The sequence below is a fragment of the Balaenoptera borealis genome, assembly GCF_965194805.1.
Source record: "Balaenoptera borealis genome assembly, chromosome: 4".
NCBI classification, from domain to species: Eukaryota; Metazoa; Chordata; class Mammalia; order Artiodactyla; family Balaenopteridae; genus Balaenoptera; species Balaenoptera borealis.
Window position 1 is genome coordinate 102,165,571 of NC_138861.1, and position 21,526 is coordinate 102,187,096.

The 21,526-nt window shown below is 38.5% G+C and overlaps 1 protein-coding gene across 2 annotated transcripts in view; it reads left to right on the top strand.

The window, feature by feature from the left end:
• Positions 1 to 21,526, top strand: part of KCNIP4 (potassium voltage-gated channel interacting protein 4) — a 1,207,795-nt gene that overhangs the window by 384,258 nt on the left and 802,011 nt on the right. The window lies entirely within an intron of this gene.

The following is a 21,526-nucleotide window of genomic DNA, read 5'->3' on the forward strand; positions in this document are numbered from 1 at the left end:
AGAGTCAAGGGTTTTCCAGACATGGCCCACTGTTTGGACTGAAGTCACAGGGTAGGGTCCAGCAAAGTACATTCAAGGAACAAGTAAACACCTTTTACCTAAAGGGGTTTTGTAGTGTGTAATGCAGGTTATGACTAGAAGGATAAGTTGGCATTAGTTATGGTGTAGAATTTATAAAACTAAAGAAAATATAGGCAAAACCGCAGTAGGTATGTAGCAGATTAATGTTTTAATGAAATTAACCATAAAACTAATATTTTAGAGAAAAAAGCATGTTCAATAAATAATAAATTCTATTGCTATTATCAGAATCATTAAATGATAATGGAGCAATCATAAAGTAAAAATAAAATACAATAGTATTTTAATTAACCTAATTAAATCTTCAGTGGTTAAAACCTAGTGTTTCAAGTGAGTATAATCTCTGAAGAAATTAGCATAGTTAACGTAAGATAATTATAATCATAACACTTCAACTGTTATTAATTCAAGGGTTAGAGAAAATGTATTATTGAAGAAAGTAATAATTTGATAAAATGAATAATCAAAATTAAGTAAATAACTTTGAAGTCTTCTAAAAATTTTTAAATTTTGGTAAATTACTAATCAGAGATTTATAATTCATCTCTGAGATATATTTCCAGAAACAACTTTGGGCAACATTTCAAATAATTCTAAGTGCATTAAGCAATTTTAGGACTTTGGTTTTTAGTCACTGTGCAAGCCAGGTCTAATGTTTCTTCTTTGGTATTCAAAACTTTCCAAGGATTTTGTATTATTTTCAGTCAGAGGACATCCATAATCTAACACATTAGGCCAGTTCCTGTGAGAGATAAACTCAAAAATTTCAGTGGTTTAACCAAGTAGCAGTTTATTTTCTTGCTTATCTATAGACCAAAAGTTTACCCAGTTAAATAGCTCTCCTACAAGTGATGGCTCAGGAATTGCAGCTCTTTCTGTCTGTGGCTCCACCATCTTCAGAAAGTGATTGTCAAGGCCCTTCTACAGGTCACCTGCATTGGAAGATCTCAAGCAGGAGATTTTTATGAGCCTTTTTGAAAGTGGCATATGTCACCTCCATGCACATTCCCTTGGCCAGAATTCAGTAATGTGGCCACTTCTAGAAGTCTGGTGTACGCTAGACTCCATGCACAGAAGGAAGGAAAGGGTGGCGTGGTGAAGAGATTGCCAGCGCCAGCTACTCATTCTGAGGAAGGAAAGGAGCTCAAGTACGTGAAACCTACATGTGCCAAGTGGGTGGGGGTGCTGATAAGCATGTTTGCTCACTTTACCTCACTTAATCTTCACCACAACCTTACAAAGTAGGCAACAGCCCAGGAAACTTCTTTGTGGCACTTATTTCAACATTTAAAAACAAGACTGTAACTTGAGGTCTAACAGATCATTTCGTCTTGAGGTCTAGAAGCAGCATGGGCTCTGCAGCCCAACAGCCTTGATTTGCAGCCCAACTCCGCAGTTTACTACTTATGTGACATTGGGCATATTAATTAACCTATTTGAGTTTTAATATTTTCATTGACAAACTTAGAATATTTATGTTCATTTTCCATTTTTCCTGGCACAGACTAAGTTCTCCATAAATAGAAGCTAGCATTTATTTTTTTAAACATTATATAACTTGTGGTATCTTTTGTATTATCAAAGCTACAGGTAATCATTCTATGATTAATTAATGAAATAAATAAGACTTGCTATAAACTATGACGCGAAGATTGTAATGTAAAATGTGCTTTAAGTATTTGACAATGAGCACGAGTACAGAACAATGAGTCTAGAGACTGTTTAAATGTAGTCCCTTTTGGAAATGACAAATTGTGTACATAATAGAAAAGTTAACTTATGGCTGAATAACTGCTAATAAGTAAGCTGTAGAAAAAAAAAGGAAAGGAAAAAGAAAGCAAGGTATTGGACATTATTCTCTTTCAATAATCCGATTGTTTTTTGGGTATAAGAAACTACAGGGAGATATATTTTCCTTCTTAAGTTCTTGAAAATCTAACCTCTAATGTAGAAAGCATTGACTTTAATTCAAGACAGAATAAGTGATTTTGCCCTAAATTTCCTATCTCAAGACTTCCAAGTCATATTGGACTCTTAATTCAATAAGTATTAAATTTCTAACCTCTCATCTACTTTTTCATGTGACTCCTAATTCAAGCCCCATGGCTGTCTAACCATCACCTCCATGACTTACCTCCCTGCAGTCAGCTTGAGGGCAATACAAGCTCTACCACTTGTGCCAGACTAAGTGTAAAACATTTACTGATTATGCAGTGTTGATGAAAGTCTTATGTACAAAGGATAAGTGAAATTATTCTAGAAGATATGTAGACAGACTTTTTTAATTGTCATATTTAATGCCATACATTATATCATTCCATTAGTTCATGGATAGTGTTACTGAAAGCAAAGGTATATAAAGAGTGAATTGATAAAAAATAGATTTAAAGAAAGTTGTTAGGTTAATAATAATAGAGATAATTCACAGAATTCTCAGAAATGACAAACATTTAAGGCAGAAATACTAAAAGTGTTGAAGTAAGGCAAACACAGGAAGAAGAGAATGGATAGACTGGGCATAAGGCTTCCTTCTGCTTTAAAGACACTTCTTTCTGATTCCACCCTGAAATCTACTCTTATCTTCTGTTAGTCTCCATTTATTTTATTCAGTTCCTCAAGTATATATTCTGCCTTAGACTCCTGGTTCGAGTGTTCACCTTCAATAACTAAAGATAATCACTCTCCTTCAAATCTTGTTGCTTCTTTAATTTTTCAACTCCTGCTAGGATTACAGCATTTTATTTTATTTATAGCCCCATTTAAATTAAATTCTACCAAGTGTATAAGGATTCTGTTCCCTCAAAAGAGGAAAACCACCTTCTTTTCAAATGCCCATGAAACATTGACAAGACTGACCATTTTGAGACTTACCAAAAAACCTCAATAGATTATTTAAGCATGTAAATAATGTAGACACCATTCTCTGGTCTGCATGTAATAAAGCTGGAAATTAAAAACAAAACTGGAAAGCAGAAAGCCAGTTATAACCTAGGGATTTCAAAATCCTTTCTTAAAGACACATTGATCAAAATGGAAATGAAAACAAAATTGTAAAGTTCCAGCAAATCATAATTTTAAAGACACCAGATGAACATTTTCATCAAATCTAAGACAACATAAGTTGTGGTATGCATAGTTATTTTATGTTCATTAAGTAGAAGGTTTCTGCCAATAAACCATGACAATTCTTTTTTTATGCCTTAGAATTTCTTCCACTGTACCACCAACTACATTACTTAAGAGAGTGGTCCACAATTATCTGTAGAATTTTCTTCCAAGCCGTTGACATGTTTTAAAGTGCTGCTTTCTTGATCTTCTTAGAAAGTGTCCATAGAATATTTTCAATTGAAAAAACGAAGATATTCGAAACAGGAACTAAACTCACCTCTTATAGCACCAGTAATGCACATAACTCAACTGGAGTGATGCCAGTAGGAGCAACACTCCAGAGGCTGTGCAGGCTCTGAGAATAGCAACTGTGTCAAAACCGCAGCCTGGCTGATACCCACTGGAATCTGATCAAAGTGGAGCTTAGTGTACTAATAGATGCATATATTCATCCTTTGGTGACGGCATCTCTTGATTCTAAGAAGTGTTACAAGTTGAAATTACCTTAAAAAGTGTGTCTCAGAATTGATGAGAATGAATTTAGATAGTATGGAGCCCAACTAAGGCACTGCACCATGAAAGTTCATAGGCTTAAATACTTAATTCATTTAATTTTTCACATTTAATTTAAGTATCTAGGTTCAAACTGTTAAAAAAAAAAAAAGAAACAAAAATGAACCTAAGAAAAGAAAAGTGGGATTTAATAGAAAAAGTCTGAAATCAATGCTTTAGAAATCAGAAAAACAGAAGAACCAACATAAATATAAAAGATAATTCTTTGGGAAAAATAAATATAAATACATATATCTAAACTACTTAAGGGAGAAAAGGGGGTGGCATGAAAACAGAAAATAAGAAATAATAAGGCAGAAATAGCAACAGATAAAGGAAGTGAAAATAAATTTATTTTCCCTCAATAGTAAAGTAGGGATAATTAATTTATGCTAATCCATGGGACTTCAGTGTATTAGAGTTAATATATTTAAAGCTTCTGATCCTGTGCACACAGGAGGCATTCAGGTCATGGCAAATACTGCTGCTGCTGGTGATGTAAGTTCTGATGTTAGTGTCACTATTATTGCTCCTACTGCTGCTGTACTTGTACTGCTAGTACCAATACTACTACTGACTGTTCATAGTATTATTGCCCAACTAAACGGTGGTGATAATAATAACTTGTCCAGGATGCTCTTGGAACATCTGAGATGGACACCGAACCCAGCTGGAGAGGTCAGGGAAGATTAGCTGAAGAGAAGAGGACCAAACTGAACTTTGAAGTACTACTAAGAAATGGAGGAAAGGAAATGAGAAAAGAGAATGCACAGAGGCACATTAGGATGAAAAATCTTGGTGGACCCATACATTTTTCAGTATGTTGTTCTATAAGATATGCATGCAGGGTTAAAGGGAAGATGATAAGAAATGAAGTGAATGCATGAATTGGGATACATATATATATATATATATATATTAAGATGTTAAGACTGATTTTGGCACAGTTATTTTATTGTGGTTTTTCTTGGCTTATCTACATGATATCCTGTACAAAATTTTAAAATGATTTGCCCTGGATGTGTGCTTTAAATTTCTTTTGCCCTAGAGTTTGAATGCATAAATAAAAGAGGATAAATAAAAGAGACCATGGTGAATTTACTTTAAATTCTTCAGGCAGAACAAACCAAGGTTTGCTGATGTATCTAAAAAAAGAAAAAAATATAAGCATCAGATTTTGTTAAAATTAGAGATTCAAACTGGCCATAACACATCGTACCCCCAAAACACACACTTGCCAGAAATTTTCACAATTAGCAGACTCTTTTAGAAATAGATGAAGTTGTTTTAGAGTACAAGTACGTGCTTTTAAGTGAACTGGTTCTTTCAAAGAGAAGAATCTCCAGCAATCAAGATGTGAGTTATGGCAGTTTGTTCTAGTAATTACTAACTTAGGCAGTTCTAGATTAAAATTCTCTTTCTACATCTTATTTTCTATATCTATACCATCTATGTATCTCTCTATGTATAAAATATATTTTAGAAAAATTAAAGAGTTGTAATAAAGTCACAACTCTGACTCTTTATCAATAAAATAGTGCACCATACATATCCTGTAAGTTTGAGGTGATAGAGGTGTTAATGTAAGCAAAACACTTAGCAGAGTGCTAGATAGATGTTATTAGGATTCTTACAAGTGCTTCCCCTTTCCTAAGTCATTTTGCATTTGTGTGCAAACTCCCCAGTAAGTCTTAAACATTTCAGAATCTGCAAGCTCTGGATTTTCTTTCAGTGCAATTACCCTTCTTGTGCCCCTGAACACCTTCCAACTCTGGGCAATAAGTGGCCCTTCTGTAAGCCAGATGAGGTTTAATTTAACCCGCCTGCTCAGTGCGCCCTTCCTCCCCCCGCCCCATTCTGCAGTGAAACCGATGGATGTGCACTTCTGCTGATCAGCTTGGCTTAACACCTGCATAATATCTTGGCAAGAAAACACCAGTGCACCTGCTGCTTATTTATGTGGAGGTTTTGTCTACTGTGTTTATACATGTAAGATAAAGAGCCAAGCCGTTAAGGCTTAGGAAATAGAGCAACTATCACCCATACGTTTGCATTTCTGAGTTCAGCTGTCCTTCCTTCCGAACAACTGCGATCAGGTCTGCATGGGTGTGTGAGCACACCCGTTGTAATTTGCACATATGTTAAAACAGCTGGGGCTGCTGTGTCTCAGATGCGTCCTCTGTGAACCTCTTCTTGCCCACTCCTGGCAGCCTCTCCTGTTTATTGACTTTATATTACCACATTCTCATCACCATCATTCAGCCTGTCATCTCAGAGGACTGTGACACACTTTAAAAAGTGAGAAGGACGGGAAGTAATACTCAGAGGGGATTATAAATGAGCTGAGCTAAGAACTTGGGAGAAATGGCTCAAGCTGCCAGGTGGTACTTGAGTCTTGAAATGACCTTGCTGATGAATATTTTGAAAGAATGTGTGAGTCTGGATGACTTTTCTGAGATGTCGTAGAGTGCAATGCCTCAGAGAAAGGGATTTGGAGTCAGACTTGCTTTTGAATCCAGGTTCAACATGACTTTGACCAAATAACTTATCATCTCTGATCTTCAGTTTCTTCTCACATAAAATTGAGGTCATAATACATATTCCATAGTGTTGTCTGGAGGGTTTGACGTGATGTAAGGGAAGTGCTCCATTCTTGCCAGAGAGTAAGTGCTGGATGAACAGTATAATAGTGATAATGTCAGTGATGATGATGATATTGTTAATAATAATAAAATGATAAGTTTGACTATTAGAAAAGTAAATCTACTTTATGAAGTTCTCTAATGCTACTAACCCACTGACAGATATGCAGACCCATTCTCAAAAACGCTGAAGATTAAGCATGGTTTATTGGGTTATCTGTACTTCCCTTTTATTGGTGCCCCAAGCTATCTAGAATATGGTTCTAGGCTTTTATGCTCCCTTTTCAGTCTAATTTCCTACTGCTCCCTTATACACACTTGTTACCCAAGTTAAATAGTCCACAAATAACTATTACCTGTTTTGCTCACTTTGCTATCTCCAGCACCTAAACTCATTCCTGACACATATCAGGAAATCAAAATCATTGACTGACCTTTCCATACCTTCCAGACTCTGCCTGTGCCCAGGCATTTCAAGTACCCTCTTTTCCCTACTTTTTTTTTTTTTTTTTAATTTAATTAATTAATTTATTTATTTATGGCTGTGTTGGGTCTTCGTTTCTGTGCGAGGGCTTTCTCCAGTTGCGGCGAGTGGGGGCCACTCTTCATCGCGGTGCGCGGGCCTCTCACTGTCGCGGCCTCTCTTGTTGCGGAGCACAGGCTCCAGACGCGCAGGCTCAGTAATTGTGGCTCACGGGCCTAGTTGCTCCGCGGCATGTGGGATCTTCCCAGACCAGGGCTCGAACCCATGTCCCCTGCATTGGCAGGCAGATTCTCAACCACTGCGCCACCAGGGAAGCCCTCCCTACTTTTTTTAATCAAAACATTTACATCTCTGCGTCTGTTGCCTATTGACTCTTAGTTCCAAGCCACTCCCTTATCTACTGTTTTCTGAGAAGTTGGGATTAAAACTCCAAAAATTACATTTCCCAGACTCTATTAGCTGCCAATTTCTGGGTATTATTTTGCCAGTGGGAAGCACTGCCAGAGGACTGGAAAGGGACAGATTGGGAGAAGGACTCTTTTCTGGCTTCCAGGTTGGGTCTTGCTCTCCATTAGAAGCAGACAACTATGGCTCCAGCTTCCAACTAACGTGGAAACTTCCAGACCCAACTTTACTCCACCTGCAGCAGGAGAAGTACCAGACAGCTACACACCAGTCCCTCCAACACCCAGCTATGCCCCTTTGGGTAGTCTGAGAACACACCCAGGCCCCCTCAGTGGTCCAGTGCCTGCAGGGCTGTGGCCCCCCTCCTCTGAGAGATCTGACCACCAACTGCAGGGGACCCATTCTTCCAGATTCTCTCTTTTTTTTCTGTCAGCCCGAGGGATGGTAGCTGCTTCCTAAAGCAACCCATGTTGACCTCTGGGTTACACCAGCATGGTGTGAAAGACCTCATGGTCTTCTTCAGCCTCTCAGTACCTGAGTAACCAATGCCCAGTATTAAATCCCCTCTGTCTGAAACACTAGTCACGGCTTCTGTTTTCCTCACTGGACCCTGATGGATAGAACATCTTTCAGAATTCTCCAATGCCAGCTCCTTCTCTGACCCCACAATGGAGCCTTTCCACCATTAACCCTGAACTTCACCTTCTTTGCTTTATACAGAAGCCCTTTCTCAGTCTTTGAAAATGTGTCCTAAGAACAAATCCCCAAATACTATGCTACCAATATATTAAACTTCTTTGCTTTCTATTCAGTTCCTTCACCAACACTCATTGTAAGCGATTTTTGAAGAAGGCTGTTTGCTCTTCAAAAAGCAAAGTTTTCCCCTGTTTTCTTTCAAGTGTCGTGTTGAAATATTCAGCAAGTTGGGTTTACCCACTACCAAAGTTGCCGAGAACATCAGTCTCTTAATGCATGTGATTCAGAAATGTCTCTCAAGAAACCTGTACATTCCACTGAGGTTTGTATTAGTTTGCTAAGGCTGCCGTAACAAAGTACCACACAGTGGGTGGCTTAAATAAAAGGAGTTTATTGTCTCACAGTTTTGGAGGCTAGAAGTCTGAAATCAAAGTGTCAGCAAGTTTGGTTCCTTCTGAGGGCTGTAAGGAAGAATCTGTTCCATGCCTCTTCCTTAGCTTCTGGTCTGCTTGCAGTTTTTGACATTTCTTGGCACTTAGACGCATCACCCAGATCTCAGCCTTTCTCCTTTTGCATTCTCCTTGTGTGTGCAATTGTGTCCAAATTTCTCCTTTGTACAGGGACCTCAGTTGTATTGGATTAGGGTCTCACTCTACTCCAGTATAGCCTCATCTTAACTAATTATATCTGTAATGATCCTATTTCCAAATAAGATCAGATTCTGAGGTGCTGAGAGTTAGGACTTCAACATATGAATTTTGGGGGGACACAATGCAACTCATAAAAAAATTACTTCCATAAAGTTGAAATCATGACTATTAAATTCACACAAGTCTACCATGTTATAATACCCTTTGAATGTCTCTTTTCCCCCTAGGAAGCTAGGCCTTAAAGTATTGTAACATTGTTTCTCACTCCGGTATCTCTCCCCAGGGCATCTCATCCTGGGAGAACATTTGTTGAGTTGAAAGCTGCTTAGTAGTGCTTACTATGGCCATAACATATGTCGTTTATTTTCAAGCACTACTCTGTCTCCCCTTCTGGTTTATAAACTGTTTGGAAGTAAGGATCCTGTCTTTCTTCCCCACCGGCACCTAGAAAAATATAGGGTTTTAAGACACCCCATGACTGATCACTCTAATTTATGTGATAGAGCGTTCTTTCCTCATGAAACTCAAGATTATCATGACTGCAAATGTCACTTTTCAATTTATTTTAGACTATTGGGGGTGGGGATAAAAAAGTACTGGTGTTAGGGTTATATCCTTCTGTAGACTCTCACACCATTTATGCATTTTAGTTATTTTTGCTTTTCCTAACTCTAAGCATGTCACTATCTATACTACATATTAATTAGTTTTGGTTGCATGCACCAGAAAATCCAAATAACATTACCTTATATAAATTAGGGTTATATTTTTATTGTACCAAGGTCGGCAGTAGGCTGAATGGGGCTGATACGGAAGAGGTGAGCTTCTTCTCTTTGTTCTACAAGGATTAGTATGTATTTCCATTCTTGTGCTATGGCCCTGATAGATACAATCCAAAAAACAGGAAAAAAGGAATGAGGGGAGGGCAAAAGGGCTAGATTTCCATCTAAGTCTAGCTCCCTTTAAAGTGTTTTTCCAGACACCTCACCCAGTTACTTCCATTTGTATCACATTGACTGCTCCTGGTTTCATTAGACAATGGAAAAAAATTGGGCACCTTGCCAGTCTTAATAAAATCAGGGTTCTGTTCTTAAAATGGAAGCAAGAATGGTATTGGGTAGGTAATTAGCTATTTATGTCACAGTGATTATAGGAGATAATTAATAAATGTTTGCTGTCCATAATATAATTTTTAAAAATCAAATTAAAAAAATTCAAATAGGGGATTCCAGTTTCCTATACTGATAGTCATCATGGTATTAAGGAGGTAGTTGGTAAGTCTGGCAGTTCCTTATTGATTTGCGCAAATGTGACGTTACATAATATGGAGGTAGTTTGATGCATAATCTTTTTTTTTTAAATCTTTATTTTTTTTTTAAACATCTTTATTGGAGTATAATTGCTTTACACTGTTGTGTTAGTTTCTGCTGTATAACAAAGTGAATCAGCTATATGTATATGTATATCCCCATATCCCCCCCCTCTTGCGTCTCCCCCCACCCTCCCTATCCCACCCCTCTAGGTGGTCACAAAGCACCGAGCTGATCTCCCTGTTATGCAGCTGCTTCCCACTAGCTGTCTATTTTACGTTTGGTAGTGTATATATGTCCAGATGCATAATCTTTTGCAGTTATTCTTCATGACTTATATGTCTGCAAGGCTACATTTGTGGATTCCTTGATGTTGCGGTCATTAAATCTGACTCTACCCTAGCAAATAGTGTCTGCCTCTCTGTTTTCTCAGTAGATTTAAATCTCTTAATCCACCGAAAACTGGGGGCTTTAGGTCTACTTACGCAGCTCACTGGGTTATTTGGAGGATCAGCAAGAAAAAGGATTCAAGATATTTTTTTGGACAAGTTTTATTATAAATATCTTGCTAAACATGACAATGCCACTGTACATGGATGGCTATTTAAATCTAGAGTTGAGCTGTAAGAGCTATTATATATTTAATTGTGGAAAAATTGATTAAATCCTAACATAACTTAGAATTCTACTAGCTTGAGTTAGGCAAGCATAATTTACATTCAAGAAATGTATAGCAAAAAGTTCTTTTCGCTAATATGTATTGGGCTAAGGCTCAGGGAAAAGTGGGAAGAAGGCTAATATAACTGCAAATAATTATACCTCCTCTATATTTCTTGGTTCCATCCTTTATTTCATTACATGCCTACTTTTTAAGACTAGAAATCTTAACATTTTCTTCTTTCTGTTGCCTCAGATTCAGTCACCAATTTGTATTGATTCTGTCCCCAAATACGTCTCAGTGTTGCCTCTTCCTTTTTACCACTTGGATCAGTCCATCCATCTTCTTTTGTCTGGAGACTATGACACTGGTATCCTAACTGGTCTCCTTGCCACCAGTCTCTCCCTGGACCAATCCATCCCTCACACTGTTGCCAACGTTAACTTAAAAATACTTTTTGGTTTTTCCCGGTATATTTATGTGGCACAAGAGGCCTCTCACAGTCTGAAGATCAACTGTATCTATCATTTCATTTCTTTACCCTCCCCTCTATGTGACTGCTGCTCCAATGATTCCTAATGTCTTTTAGTTTCCTTAATTTTTTTTTTTTTTTTGCTTGCTTCCACATCATATACTATTCTCTGTACCTACGGCATCCTGAGCCCCTTTGTGCTAGATAGTAGAGAAACTCTACTTGGATACCCAGATTTACCTGAAATGTCACTCTTCTTTAAAGCTTTTATTAATTTGCTTTGACAGAATTCGTCACAAGTTTTCCCCATCTTCTTATCCTATTTTATATTCCAATAATCTCTTTAGACTTCTGTCTACTCCTCACTGTTGTGTGAGCTTCTCAAGAGTAGGGACTTTATATTACACTTATTGTATATCTTCTTTTCTCTCCAGTATGCAGTACAGTGCCTGACATATAGAGCCCCCTCTAAATGATTACTGAAGAGCTATGAATCTGTAACACATGCTATTGATATACAAGTCAATGACTTTAGCACGTATTGTAGGAGATGTTACTGATGTGGACATAAAACATGAATAGTCATGTAACACAAATAGTTGCCAATTTTGGAGTGCTGATATTCCAAGTTTGAGGCTGAGCAGTTCACATGTTGATATTTATGAAAGCTTCAAACTATTCTATGATATTTTTATCTCCATTTTATGCAATTTGCCTCAGGTCACACAGCTAGCAAGTAAAATTATGACTTTCCTCTACTTTTGTCTCAATTAAAGCTCATGCTCTTACTGAATATGCTCTGGTGCGCTTATAAAACCCTGGGCAGGAATGAGGAGGAACCTGCATGTGAGAAGGGCAGGTGGAGGACTCCTCGAATACCTATGATTCAGGGGCGTGTGGAAAGGGAGTCACAGGCTGATCCTCCCCCAAGACGTGTGGGTTTTTTTTCCATCTACATTAAATAGGTAGTCTTTTGAGCAGTAGGTCATTGGAGGGCTGAGCAGGTGCCTATGCATGCTCATTTCTGAACACTGATTTCTGATTAAATCCACCGGAGAAGGATCACTCTGGTCAGCTTGCTACTTCTCATTTGGGAGTGAGCACCATCACTCTGCATTCATCAACTGGCCACATGAAACATCAATGTAAAAATATTTTAAGTTATGCAATAAAATGAATCACCATCTACTTGAAAAATAGTATAATGGTGTAGGAGGCTGTGGAAAGGCATGATTTTATTTTATTTTTATTTTTTAATTTATTTTATTTATTTATTTTTGGCGCATTGGGTCTTCGTTGCTGCACGCGGGCTTTCTCTAGTTGCGGCGAGAGGGGGCCACTTTTGGTTGCGGTGCACGGGCTTCTCACTGGGGTGGCTTCTTCTGTTGAGGAGCACAGGCTCTAGGCACGCGGGCTCAGTAGTTGTGGCTCGCGGGCTCTAGAGCGCAGCCTCAGTAGTTGTGGCGCATGGGCTTAGTTGCTCCGCGGCATGTGGTATCTTCCTGGACCAGGACTCGAACCCTTGTCCCCTGCATTGGTAGGCAGATTCTTAACCACTGTGCCATCAGGGAAGCCCAAGGCATGATTTTAGATTCAGGTAATTCTTGGTTTACTTTCAATTTTCTAATCTGTAAGTGAACATAATAACAATAATACATCACAACATTGAGATACTAGATTTAAAAAAACCTTAATATCTTAGATATACTGATTGTTCAGTAAAGGGTATTTGATTATACTATTTCTTGTCCTTCTGTTTCCCCTCTTCCTTTTCTTTCAAAATCTTCATTTGACTAATGTCCTCTCAGTTGACTAAAGAGGTGACATGCATGTTGTGTTCAAACTATGCCATAGATAATCCTCTTTTCAAACCCGTAAGCTCCTCTCCCACCTGTCTTATCATCTAAAACCCAGGTGCTAGTATTTCCCAAGACCCATTTCAAATAGTGTCACTTTATTCTTCTTTCTTTTCCCCTCTCTCTTAGTCAAAATCATCTTTCCCCTCCTCTGAACTCTGATAGCATTTGAACTGAACTGTTCTTATAGCAGTTGGTATAATTTATGTATTTCTCCCATGATCCACTTTGAGTATTTTTTCTGAACCATTTCTATGTTGAGTAGTTTCTCATTAAATATTTGATTAGTCAATGATGGACAGGGCCAATCATTAATTTGGCATTTGGTAATTTTCATTGCCTTTCATACTTATCATCCCTTTTGGTTCTCATATTAACTGTGGAGAGATCTGTCATGCAAGTAAAAGTGTTCTCAATTTGGATATTGTAAGGTACAGAGAGGTTAAGCAGTATGCCAAAGTCATACAGCAAAGTAGTTACAGACCTTAAATAAAAATGTGATTTTTCAGACTCTCTTTCCAGTGTACATTTCATTATCCTTTCCGCCCTATCTGGAGAAATACTTCAAACACACAGAAACTACAAAGCATTCGGTTGATAGAAGTAAGTCATCTTGAGTTCAGATCAGTATTTAATATATCTGTTCCTTCTACCAATATATACCAATATATTTGTGGCAAAATACATCTATCTTTCAAAGAGCTAATGATGATTAGCATTGCAAAATTATGGTCCTCTACAGAAACTAATCCATTGAAGTGAAAACTGCTTATTTTACCATCTCTATTCATTGTATCAAACATATTTGAAATATCAGACCGACCAAGAAAGAAGTAATATTTTAAAAATCCAGTAAAATGTAGCTGACATTAACAAGGAATTACAATTTCAAATGCATTACCCTTGTAAGATAAATCAAAGGTAACAGTAATTAAGATAATTACAAAAGATATTTTGGGTTCTGTGTATTTGCTCAGGGGTTGAGAGGTGGAATATAAATGTGAAAGTATTTTTGTTCACTTTGGTATCTTGAGCTTGAAGTAATTTTTAGACTACAACATTTTTTTCATGCTGAGTTAAAATCTGAAATACATTGCTGCAGTCTTATCCTTGTATGTGCATGTAGTCTTATATTTTAAAACAAAATACTGATTAAACTAGGTTTGTTATTGTTGTTTGTCTTATATAAAATATGGAGTTTTACTACATGATTTTTTCTTTTTAACATCTTTATTGGAGTATAATTGCTTTGCAATGGTGTGTTAGTTTCTGCTTTGTAACAAAGTGAATCCGCTATACATATACATATGTTCCCATATCTCTTCCCTCTTGTGTCTCCCTCCCTCCTACCCACCCTATCCCACCCCTCTAGATGGTCACAAAGCACCGAGCTCATCTCCCTGTGCTATGCGGCTGCTTCTGACTAGCTATCTATTTTACGATTGGTAGTGTATATATGTCCATGCCACTTTCTCACTTTGTCCCACCTTACCCTTCCCCCTCCCCCCTCCCCATATCCTCAAGTCCATTCTCTAGTAGGTCTGTGTCTTTATTCCCATCTTGCCCCTAGCTTCTTCATGAACATTTTTATTTTTTTTTAGATTCCATATATATGTGTTAGCATACGGTATTTGCTTTTCTCTTTCTGACTTACTTCACTATGTATGACAGACTCTAGGTCCATCCACCTCACTACAAATAACTAAATTTTGTTTCTTTTTATGGCTGAGTAATATTCCACTGTATATATGTGCTACATCTTCTTTATCCATTCATCTGTCGATGGACACTTAGGTTGCTTCCATGTCCTGGCTATTGTAAATAGAGCTGCAATGAACATTGTGGTACATGACTCTTTTTGAATTATGGTCTTCTCAGGGTATATGCCCAGTAGTGGGATTGCTGGGTCGTATGGTAGTTCTATTTTAGTTTTTAAAGGAACCTCCATACTGTTTTCCATAGAGGCTGTATCACTTAACATTCCCACCAACAGTGCAAGAGGGTTCCCTTTTCTCCACACCCTCTCCAACATTTACTGTTTGTAGATTTTTTGATGATGGCCATTCTGACTGGTGTGAGATGGTATCTCATTGTAGTTTTGATTAGCATTTCTCTAATGATTAATGATGTTGAGCATCCTTTCATGTGTTTGTTGGCAATATGTATATCTTCTTTGGAGAAATGTTTATTTAGGTCTCCTGCCCATTTTTGGATTGGGTTGTTTGTTTTTTTGATATTGAGCTACATGAGCTGCTTGTAAATTTTGGAGATTAATCCTTTGTCAGTTGCTTCATTTGCAAATATTTTCTCCCATTCTGAGGGTTGTCTTTTCGTCTTGTTTATGGTTTCCTTTGCTGGGCAAAAGATTTTAAGTTTCATTAGGTCCCATTTGTTTATTTGTGTTTTTATTCCCATTTCTCTAGGAGGTGGGTCAAAAAGGATCTTGCTGTGATTTATGTCATAGGGTGTTCTGCCTATATTTTCCTCTAAGCGTTTGATAGTGTCTGGCCTTACATTTAGCTCTTAAATCCATTTTGAGTTTATTTTTGTATATGGTGTTAGGGAGTGTTCTAATTTCATTCTTTTACATGTAGCTGTCCAGTTTTCCCAGCACCACTTACTGAAGAGGCTGTCTTTACTCCACTGTATATTCTTGCCTCCTTTATCAAAGATAAGGTGACCATATGTGCGTGGGTTTATCTGTGGGCTTTCTATCCTGTTCCATTGAGCTATATTTCTGTTTCTGTGCCAGTACCATACTGTCTTGATTACTGTAGCTTTGTAGTATAGTCCGAAGTCAGGGAGCCTGATTCCTCCAGCGCCGTTTTTCTTTCTCAAGACTGATTTGGCTATACAGGGTCTTTTGTGTTTCCATACAAATTGTGAAATTTTTTGTTCTACTTCTGTGAAAAATGCCAGTGGTAGTTTGATAGGGATTGCACTGAATCTGTAGTTTGCTTTGGGTAGTAGAGTCATTTTCACAATATTGATTCTTCCAGTCCAAGAACATGGTATATCTCTCCATCTATTTGTATCATCTTTAATTTCTTTCATCAGTGTCTTATAATTTTCTGCATACAGGTCTTTTGTCTCCTTAGGTAGGTTTATTCCCAGGTATTTTATTCTTTTTGTTGCAATGGTAAATGGGAGTGTTTTCTTCATTTCACTTTCAGATTTTTCATCATTAGTGTACAGGAATGCAAGAGATTTCTGTGCATTAATTTTGTATCCTGCTACTTTACCAAATTCATTGATTAGCTCTAGTAGTTTTCTGACAGCATCTTTAGGATTCTCTATGTATAGTATCATGTCATCTGCAAACAGTGACAGCTTTACTTCTTCTTTTCCAATGTGGATTCCTTTTATTTCTTGCTCTTCTCTGATTGCTGTGGCTAAAACTTCCAAAACTATGTTGAATAATAGTAGTGAGAGTGGGCAACCTTGTCTTGTTCCTGATCTTAGTGGAAATGGTTTCAGTTTTTCACCATTGAGGACAATGTTGGCTGTGGGTTTGCCATATATGGCCTTTATTATGTTGAGGAAAGTTCCCTGTATGCCTACTTTCTGGAGGGTTTTTACCATAAATGGGTGTTGAATTTTGTTGAAAGTTTTCTCTGCATCTATTGAGATGATCATATGGTTTTTCTCCTTCAGTTTGTTAATATGGTGTATCACATTGATTGATTTGCGTATATTGAAGATTCCTTGCATTCCTGGAATAAACCCCACTTGATCATGGTGTGTGATCCTTTTAATGTGCTGTTGGATTCTGTTTGCTAGTATTTTGTTGAGGATTTTTGCATCTATGTTCATCAGTGATATTGGCCTGTAGTTTTCTTTCTTTGTGACATCTTTGTCTGGTTTTGGTATCAGGGTGATGGTGGCCTGGTAGAATGAGTTTGGCAGTGTTCTTCTGGTATATTTTGGAAGAGTTTGAGAAGGATAGGTGTTAGCTCTTCTCTAAATATTTGATAGAATTCGCCTGTGAAGCCATCTGGCCCTGGGCTTTTGTTTGTTGGAAGATTTTTAATCACAGTTTCAATTTCAGTGCTTGTGATTGGTCTGTTCATATTTTCTATTTCTTCCTGGTTCAGTGTCGGAAGGCTGTGCATTTCTAAGAATTTGTCCATTTCTTCCAGGTTGTTCATTTTATTGGCATAGAGTTGCTTGTAGTAATCTCTCATGATCCTTTGTATTTCTGCAGTGTCAGTTGTTACTTCTCCTTTTTCATTTCTAATTCTATTGGTTTGAATTTTCTCCCTTTTTTTCTTGATGAGTCTGGCTAATGGTTTATCAATTTTTGTTTATCTTCTCAAAGAACCAGCTTTTAGTTTTATTGATCTTTGCTATCGTTTCCTTCATTTCTTTTTCATTTATTTCTGATATGATTTTTATGATTTCTTTCCTTCTGCTAACTTTGGGGATTTTTTTGTTCTTCTTTCTCTAATTGCTTTAGGTATAAGGTTAGGTTGTTTATTTGAGATGTTTCTTGTTTCTTAAGGTAGGATTTTATTGCTATAAACTTCCCTCTTAGAACTGCTTTTGCTGCATCCCATAGGTTTTGGGTCATTGTGTTTTCATTGTCATTTGTTTCTAGGTATTTTTTTTATTTTCTCTTTGATTTCTTCAGTGATCTCTTGGTTATTTAGTAGCGTATTGTTTAGCCTCCATGTGTTTGTATTTTTTACAGATTCTTTCCTGTAATTGATATCTAGTCTCATAGCCTTGTGGTTGGAAAAGGTACTTGATACAATTTCAATTTTCTTAAATTTACCAAGGCTTGATTTATGACCCAAGATATGATCTATCCTGGAGAATGTTCCATGAGCACTTGAGAAGAATGTGTATTCTGTTGTTTTTGGATGGAATGCCCTATAAATATCAATTAAATCCATCTTGTTTAATATATCATTTCAAGCTTGTGTTTCCTTATTTATTTTCATTTTGGTTGATCTGTCCATTGGTGTAAGTGGGGTGTTAAAGTCACCTACAATATTTGTGTTACTGTCGATTTCCCCTTTTATGGCTGTTAGCATTTGCCTTAGGTATTGAAGTGCTCCTATGTTGGGTGCATAAATATTTACAATTCTTATATCTTCTTCTTGGATTGATCCCTTGATCATTATGTAGTGTCCTTCTTTGTCCTTTGTAATAGTCTTTCTTTTAAAGTCTATTTTGTCTGATATGAGAATTGCTACTCCAGCTTTCTTTTGATTTCCATTTGCATGGAATATCTTTTTCCATCCCCTCACTTTCAGTCTGTATGTGTCCCTAGGTCTGAAGTGGGTCTCTTGTAGACAGCATATATATGGGTCTTGTTTTTGTATCCATTCTGCCAGTCTATCTCTTTTGGTTGGAGCATTTAATCCATTTTCATTTAAGGTAATTATCGATGTGTATGTTCCTCTTCCCATTTTCTTAATTGTTTTGGGTTTGTTATTGTAGGTCTTTTCCTTCTCTTGTGTTTCCTGCCTAGAGAAGTTCCTTTAGCATTTGTTGTAAAGCTGGTTTGGTTGTGCTGAATTCTCTTAGCTTTTGCTTGTATGTAAAGGTTTTAATTTCTCCGTCAAATCTGAATGAGATTCTTTCTGGGTAGAGTAATCTTGGTTGTAGGTTTTTCTCCTTCATCACTTTAAATATGTCCTGCCACTCCCTTGTGGCTTGCAGAGTTTCTGCTGAAAGGTCAGCTGTTAACCTTATGGGGATTCCCTTGTGTGTTATTTGTTGTTTTTCCCTTTCTGCTTTTAATATTTTTTCTTTGTATTTAATTTTTGATAGTTTGATTAATATGTGTCTTGGCATCTTTCTCCTTGGATTTATCCTGTATGAGACTCTCTGTGCTTCCTGGACTTGATTAACTCTTTCCTTTCCCAAATTAGGGAAATTCTCAACTATGAGCTCTTCAAGTATTTTCTCAGTCCCTTTCTTTTTCTCTTCTTCTTCTGGGACCCCTGTAATTAAAATGTTGGTGCGTTTAATGTTGTCCCAGAGGTCTGTGAGACTGTCCTCAATTCGTTTGATTCTTTTTTCTTTATTCTGCTCTGCAGTAGTTATTTCCACTATTTTATCTTCCAGGTCACTTATCCGTTCTTCTGCCTCAGTTATTCTGCTATTGATCCCTTCTAGAGAATTTTTAATTTCATTTATTGTGTTGTTCATCACTGTTTGTTTGCTCTTTAGTTCTTCTAGGTCCCTGTTAAACATTTCTTGTATTTTGTCCATTCTGTTTCCAAGATTTTGTATCATCTTTACTGTCATTATTCTGAATTATTTTTCAGGTAGACTGCCTATTTCTCTTCATTTGTTAGGTCTGGTGGGTTTTTACCGTGCTTCTTCATCTGCTGTGTGTTTCTCTTATTTTGCTTAACTTACTGTGTTTGGGTTCTCCTTTTCGCAGGCTGAAGGTTCGTAGTTCCCGTTGTTTTTGGTGTCTGTCCCCAGTGGCTAAGGTTGGTTCAGTGGGTTGTGTAGGCTTCCTGGTGAGAGGGGACTAGTGCCTGAGTTCTGGTGGATGAGGCTGGATCTTGTCTTTCTGGTGCGCAAGTCCACGTCTGGTGATGTGTTTTGGGTTGTCTGTGGCCTTATTATGATTTTAGGCAGCCTCTCTGCTAATGGATGGGGTTGTGTTCCTGTCTTGCTAGTTGTTTTGCATAGGGTGTCCAGCACTGTAGCTTGCTGGTCGTTGAGTGGAGCTGGGTCTTGGCATTTAGATGGAGATCTTTGGGAGATTTTCGCCATTTGATATTACATGGAGCTGGGAGGTCTTTTGTGGACCAGGGTCCTGGACTTGGCTCTCCCACCTCAGAGGCACAGCCCTGACACCTGGCTGGAGCACCAAGAGCCTTTCATCCACACGGCTCAGAATAAAAGGGAGAAAAAATAGAAAGAAAGAAAGAAAGAAAGAGATAAAATAAAATAAAGTAAAATAAAATAAAGTTATTAAAATAAAAAATAATTATTAAGAAAAAATTTTTTAAAGTAAAAAAAAAAAAAAAAACGGACAGAAAAAATCCTAGGACAAATGGTAAAAGCAAAGCTATACAGACAAAATCACACAGAGAAGCATACACATACACACTCACAAAAAGAGAAAAAGGGAAAAAAATATATATATCGTTGCTCCCAAAGTCCACCTCTTCAATTTGGGATGATTCATTGTCTATTCAGGTATGCCACAGATGCAGGATACATCAAGTTGATTGTGGAGCTTTAATCCACTGCTCCTGAGGCTGCTGGGAGAGAGTTCCCTTTCTCTTCTTTGTTCGCAGAGCTCCTGGGGTTCAGCTTTGGATTTGGACCCACCTCTGCGTGTAGGTCGCCTGAGGGCATCTGTTCTTCGCTCAGACAGGACGGGGTTAAAGGAGCAGCTGATTCGGGGGCTCTGGCTCGCTCAGGCCGGGGGGAGGGAGGGGTACAGATGCTGGGCGAGCCTGTGGCGGCAGAGGCCGGCGTGACGTTGCAGCAGCCTTAGGCGCGCCGTGCGTTCTCCCGGGGAAGTTGTGCCTGGATCACGGGACCCTGGCGGTGGCGGGCTGCACAGGCTCCCAGGCGGGGAGGTGTGGAGAGTGACCTGTGCTCGCACACAGGCTCCTTGGTGGCGGCAGCAGCAGCCTTAGCGTCTCATGCCCGTCTCTGGGGTCCGCGCTGATAGCCGCGGCTCACGCCCGTCTCTGGAGCTCCTTTAAGCGGCGCTCTTAATCCCCTCTCCTCGCGCACCAGGACGCAAAGAGGCAAGAAAAAGTCTCTTGCCTCTTTGGCAGCTCCAGACTTTTTCCCGGACTCCCTCCCGGCTAGCTGTGGCACACTAGCCCCCTTCAGGCTGTGTTCACGCCGCCAACCCCAGTCCTCTCCCTGCAATCCGACCGAAGCCCGAGCCTCAGCTCCCAGCCCTGCCCGCCCTGGCGGGTGAGCAGACAAGCCTCTCGGGCTGGTGAGTGCTGGTCGGCACTGATCCTCTGCGTGGGAATCTCTCCGCTTTGCCCTCCGCACCCCTGTTGCTGCGCTCTCCTCCGTGGTTCCGAAGCTTCCCCCCTCTGCCACCCGCAGTCTCCGCCTGCGAAGGGGCTTCCTAGTGTGTGGAAACCTTTCCTCCTTCACAGCTCCCTCCCACTGGTGCGGGTCCCGTCCCTATTCTTTTGTCTCTGTTTTTTCTTTTTTTTTTTTTTTGTCCTACCCAGGTACGTGGGGAGTTTCTTGCCTTTTGGGAGGTCTGAGGTCTTCTGCCAGTGTTCAGTTGGTGTTCTGTAGGAGTTGTTCCACATGTAGATGTATTTCTGATGTATTTGTGGGGAGGAAGGTGATCTCCTCGTCTTACTCTTCCACCATCTTGAGGCTCCTCCCCGTTTTATTTTCTACATGATTTTTTAATACCTTTTTTGTGTTGGTTATAAAAAGTTTTCCCATTTCTATTTGATACACAATAAATATGTGATTCATTATTTAGTTCTGATATTTAAAGTCACCAAGTTATCATTAAATCTCCAAATATTACATGTCATTTGATTGGAGGAATTTAAACACGAATGTTTATTAGAAGTACACAATTAATGCTCTTTTAGTTAGACGTGATCCCAAGTTATCCCAAGAGGTGGGGGAGCCATTTAGATGTAATG